Source organism: Schistocerca nitens, chromosome 4, assembly GCF_023898315.1.
Source record: "Schistocerca nitens isolate TAMUIC-IGC-003100 chromosome 4, iqSchNite1.1, whole genome shotgun sequence".
In the NCBI taxonomy this organism is placed as follows: domain Eukaryota; kingdom Metazoa; phylum Arthropoda; class Insecta; order Orthoptera; family Acrididae; genus Schistocerca; species Schistocerca nitens.
The window spans coordinates 75,115,507-75,121,027 of NC_064617.1; the positions used below are offsets into that span (position 1 = coordinate 75,115,507).

The 5,521-nt window shown below is 45.4% G+C and overlaps 1 non-coding gene across 1 annotated transcript; it reads left to right on the forward strand.

The window, feature by feature from the left end:
- Window positions 1-1,471: 1,471 nt before the first annotated feature.
- On the forward strand, window positions 1,472-1,544 carry Trnaa-cgc (transfer RNA alanine (anticodon CGC)). The gene has a single exon. It is a non-coding gene; the product is annotated as a tRNA-Ala (tRNA).
- The last annotated feature ends 3,977 nt before the right edge of the window (window positions 1,545-5,521 follow it).

Sequence of the window (5,521 nt, forward strand, 5' to 3'; positions counted from 1 at the left end):
GAATGCCATGAGCAACGTACTATAAATGTGTGTTGCGGTAGAGGTGCGATTGTAGGTCACTTTCCTACGTTTTTCTTGGATAACTAGGAACTACGGCCTCCAGAGGAAACATATCCTTATACAAAATTTACCTACATTAAATATCCCACAAAAAGACAATGTTCGTATTCTCTGTATTACTAATAAATTAGCGCTTAGCGAGAGAGAGAAAAAGACAATCTCACTCATGGTTTTTGAAGAACAGATATAATACTGCGGGTTGCATAAAACGACTTCGGCAGGAGCAGCTGAGTCTCCCTGTGACAAGAGTGCAGGTATACAATCCAAGAATACTTCACTGTTTGAGCGTTAGAGCTGGCGTGGATTATTCTTATACTGCAAATAGTAGTATTCATATTCTGCACTAGAATCTAAGCCTTTCAAGGAAGCTACTCATTAGTCATCAATCGTATGAATTTAAAATGTTCTTTATCATATTTTCGATCATCTTGTGACCACAAAACCTCGCTTTTATGACAATAACAAATTACGTGTAATGTGTTTTATTGTTGTTAATCTTTCTATGTGCCGCGTTGGCTCACTATTAAAGCATTTACATTACTATTGAGTGCGGTACTCCCTGGATTTTTGTGTGTCGGTATCATTTCACACGTGTCTAAAAACGTTTATTAATGTGAAAAACGTCCTGTTTCGCCGTGGTTCGCAGTACACATTTAACTGCAGGTCCTCCTATTACCGACTGTGTAAGCCAGTTCGAAGGTCGAAGCAGTGCAACATTATACTCTCTCGAATAGGATCGTCGCTAGGGAAACACTGCGATGTTCAACTCAACCTTCAGGTTTACCTTCTGACAGTTTTACCTTAATCGAACATACGTTCTCCGCCAATTTCATGCTCATGTTACGTTCTACGATATTTGCTAAATAATTCATATACAATTCCACGTTTATGAATGTGACACGTTTGTCATTTGAAAATACAATTTTAATAACTCGTGGTATTTATTGGCAAATCACTCATTTACACTAAGAAAAGCGGGTTCAAAATGGTTCAAATGGCTGTGAGCACTATGCGACTTAACTTCTGAGGTCATCAGTCGCCTAGAACTTAGAACTAATTAAACCTAACTAACCTTGGACATCACACACATCCATCACATCCATGCCCGAGGCAGGATTCGAACTTGCGACATGTTATCAAATGCACCAAAGAGAGACTCAGATTTGTTTCCTCTTTGCAGATACTGGACGAAAACTTCCGTCTTTGTCTCCTGGATACGAAAGCAACCATTGGTAGAATCATTCTCTACATTAATATCGCACCAATTGATGGAAAAGTTCAGTAAAACATTATGGTCCACACATTCAAATGCATTTGTTGAGTCGAAGAAGATACACGCTGTTTATATTTTGGCAAAGATTTCATGCACTATATATTATTATTATGATGATTATTGTTATTTTTTTTACCGAGCGAGGTGGTGCAGTGGTTAGCACACTGGACTCGCATTCGGGAGGACGACGGTTCAATCCCGTCTCCGGCCATCCTGATTTAGGTTTTCCATGATTTCCCTTAAGCGTTTCAGGCAAATGCCGTGATGGTTCCTTTGAAAGGGCACGGCCGATTTCCTTCCCCATCCTTCCCTAAACCGAGCTTGCGCTCCGTCTCTAATGACCTCGTTGTCGACGGGACGTTAAACACCACTAACCACCACCACATGTTACTTTTTACAGCTTTCCAAGAGCCAAGATGTCAGACAACGTATGTTAACTGAGCTGTGATGCTAACCGCAAGTGGACGGTAAATTGCAGAAGTGACTAAGTGACGCACTAGTATAAGGGTATTGCTCTTCATAGGCCTAAAAATTCTTCGCTGCAGTCATACAACTCGTAATTCATCATTGGATTATATACGATCAGATGGCCTCCTTGGTTCTTTCCTAAGGCAATAATAATCTGTGTGGCTTCAATACACTACTCCATAACAATTGCCCGCCCGGTTAGCTGTGCGGTATAACGCACGGCTTTCCGGGCTGGGAAGGAGCCCTTGGTCCCCGGCACGAATCCGCCCGGCAGACTTGTGTCGAGGTCTGGTGAGCCGGCCAGTCTGTGAATGGTTTTTAGCCGGTTTTCCATCTGCCTCAGCGAATTCGGGCTGGTTCCCCTTATTCCGCCTCAGCTACATCAAACAAGTTCTCCACGTACGATTACACCACCATTACTCTACGACGCAAACATGGGAGTTACACTCGTCTGGTGTGAGACGTTTCTTGGAGGGGGAGGGGGTCCACTGGGGGCCGAACGGCACAATAACCCTGAAAGAGTGGTTCGGTTTGGGGCTGCGGAAGGGTGAAGTGGACTGCGGTAGTCGTCGTGGGGTTGTGGACCACTGCGGCTGCGGCGGGGGACGGAGCCTCTCCGTCGTTTCTAGGCCCCCGGTTAACATACAATACAATGCATAACTCCATAACAAACATTTATGTATGGGGGATATTTACACCACACTACGTTCGAAACGCATTGTGTCAAGCCTGCCATTGGGTAAGAAACTCAACATTCTTCCTTTTAAGAAATAGCAGTGCCTGTGTTACTAAGGCATATGATTCAATGTTCCTTCGAGATGCATGCTTGTCAGAAAGAACACTGCTTCGTAATTCTTAATAATGCAGGCACTGTTATTTCGTATTTATTCGCCAATACCAGACCCTTGACTCTCAATAAATATATCGTTCCTGGATGGGACTACACGTAACGTACGAGAGTAGGTTGCGACATATGGACGACGACATTTATAAGTTCGGTCTGGCCGTGATTCGTGCACGGAAAAACGAAGCGGTTAAGCCGACCGCTCACGTAATGCAGGAAATTTGGATTCGAGACCTGGTCCGGCACAAATTTTTATTTCCATCATACCAATATGCAGACGATGGTAGGTCATGTTGGCAAATGATAATAGATTTCCTGTATTCTTCTTCTTGTTTGGTTGTTGCTGAACAATAGCTAAATACAAAAAGTTTCCCAGAGCACTGCTGGCTTTAGAACTAGTGCAGGAAGCAAAAAATCCCGAAATTGGCGGAAAAAGCCGTAAGATCAGAATCACCGTATATTGTCTTGAATACCATGACATGAATTCCATTTGGAATCTACACTACTGACCATTAAAATTGCTACACCACGAAGATGACTTGCTACAGACGAGAAATTTAACCGACAGGAAGAAGATGCTGTGATATGCAAATGATTAGCTTGTAAGAGCATTCACACAAGGTTGGCGCCGGTGGCGACACCTACAACGTGCTGACATGAGAAAAGTTTCCAACCGATGTCTCGTACACAAACATCAGTTGAACGGCGTTGCCCGTGAAACGTTGTTGTGATGCCTCATGAAAGGAGGAGAAATGCGTATCATCACGTTTCCGACTTTGATAAAGGTCGGATTGCAGCCTATCGCGATTGCGGTTTATCGTATCGCGACATTGCTGCTCGCGTTGGTCGAGACCCAATGACTGTTAGCAGAATATGGATTCGGTGGGGTCAGGAGCCTAATACGGAACGCCGTGCTGGATCCCAACGGACTCGTATCACTAGCAGTCGAGATGACACGCATGGTTGTAACGGATCGTGCAGCCACGTCTCGATCCCTGAGTCAACAAATGGGGACGTTTGCAAGACAACAACCATCTGCACGAACAGTTCGACGATGTTTGCATCAGCATGGACTATCAACTCGGAGACCGTGGCTGCGGTTACCCTTGACGCTGCATCACAGACAGGAATGCCTGCGATGGTGCACTCAACGACAAACCTGGGTGCACGAATGGCGAAATGTCATTTATTCGGATGAATCCAGGTTCTGTTTACAGCATCATGTTGGTCGCATCCGTGAACATCGCAGTGAACGCACATTGGAAGCGTGTATTCGTCATCGCCATACTGGCGTATCACCCGGCGTGATGGTATGGGGTGCCATTGGTTACACGTCTCGGTCATCACTTCTTCGCACTGACGGCACTTTGAACAGTGGACGTTGTGTTACGATCCGTGGCTCTACCCTTCATTCGATCCCTGCGAAACCCTACATTTCAGCAGGATAGTGCACGACCACATGTTGCAGGTCCTGTACGGGTCTTCCTGGATACAGAAAATGTTCGATTGCTGCCCTGGTCAGCACATTCTCCAGATCACTCACCAACTGAAAAGTCTGGTAAATGGTGGCCGAGCAACTGTCTCGTCACAATACGCCAGTCACTACTCTTGATGAACTGTGGTATCGTGTTGAAGCTGCATGGGCAGCTGTACCTTTACACGCCATCCAAGCTCTGTTTGACTCAATGCGTAGGCGTATCAAGGCCGTTATTACGGCATGAGGTGGTTGTTCTGGGTACTGATTTCTCGGTGTAGCAATTTTATTGGCCAGTAGAGTAGTACCAACTGTATGGTAACCCGTCAGCAGCCGAAAGTTCAAAGAAAGCAGGTCTTCAAAATCTACAACCACGACACGACCTGCGCATAATATTTGACTTCATCTGCACCCGGTCACGTGTGGGGTTGTATAAACGTACGTGACAACGTGCATCATTTGTCCCACCAGTGACGTGCCTGAATGCTAACAGATCGATGGTCATAACATTCTGTCTCAATAGCCTATTTTGTTTTCTGATTAATTCATCTTGAGAGAAAAGAAATAAGACCAGACCACAAGTGCAAGCTGCTGTTTTGTTGCAAATGTTCTATGTTTTACCAACGAAGCACACGATGTGTAAGGTATGTGGTATGCGTTAGAACTCCGTCGTTGATGTTTTGGTTTACAGTCCGAAGACTAATTTGATGGAAGTCTCCATGCTATTCAAGGAATACTATAATGTCATCGGTAAACACACGGTCCAGTCACACTGATGTGACCACGGCCTACGTTCGACGTCAACGCACAATAACCGCACACAGACGACAGATGGCCGCACTAAATGTTCTGGGTTTATAAAACTTTAGGGAAGGGCGGCGGGAGCGGGGTGGGGTGGGCGCGGGTGGGGGAGGCAGTAAACGTTGTAGTCGTTGTCGTAATGAGGAAACGGAGCGATTTGCGTGACGTACAAAAGGGAATGACCATTGATCATAGGATGAAGGCTTTCACGGCAGGTGTTTTCATCACTTAACACTTCCAAGCTGTGATGCCGTGGTCCATACATAAGACTCTACCCTGACGTTTCGCCTCCGACTGCGGAAGGCATCCTCCGAGGACAATCGGCGAACAGCGACGAGAGCGCGAGTGAGCGCCGTATATATAAGCCATCCAGAGGACGCAGCTGTGAATCACGTGACGTCGGCTGTGCTATGATCTCTGATATTGCCAACTTTCTCAATTGAAATTAATCGATTGTCTTTCTGTTGCTGCAATGTTGACATCCATATCTTATCCAGTGTTTGGCAATCTCAATGGCCTCTCTGTACATTCGCGCGTAATAATGCGTGAACCAGTTCACTTCGATGATGAGACTGAACACCTTAGAGCGACCTTAAAGAAG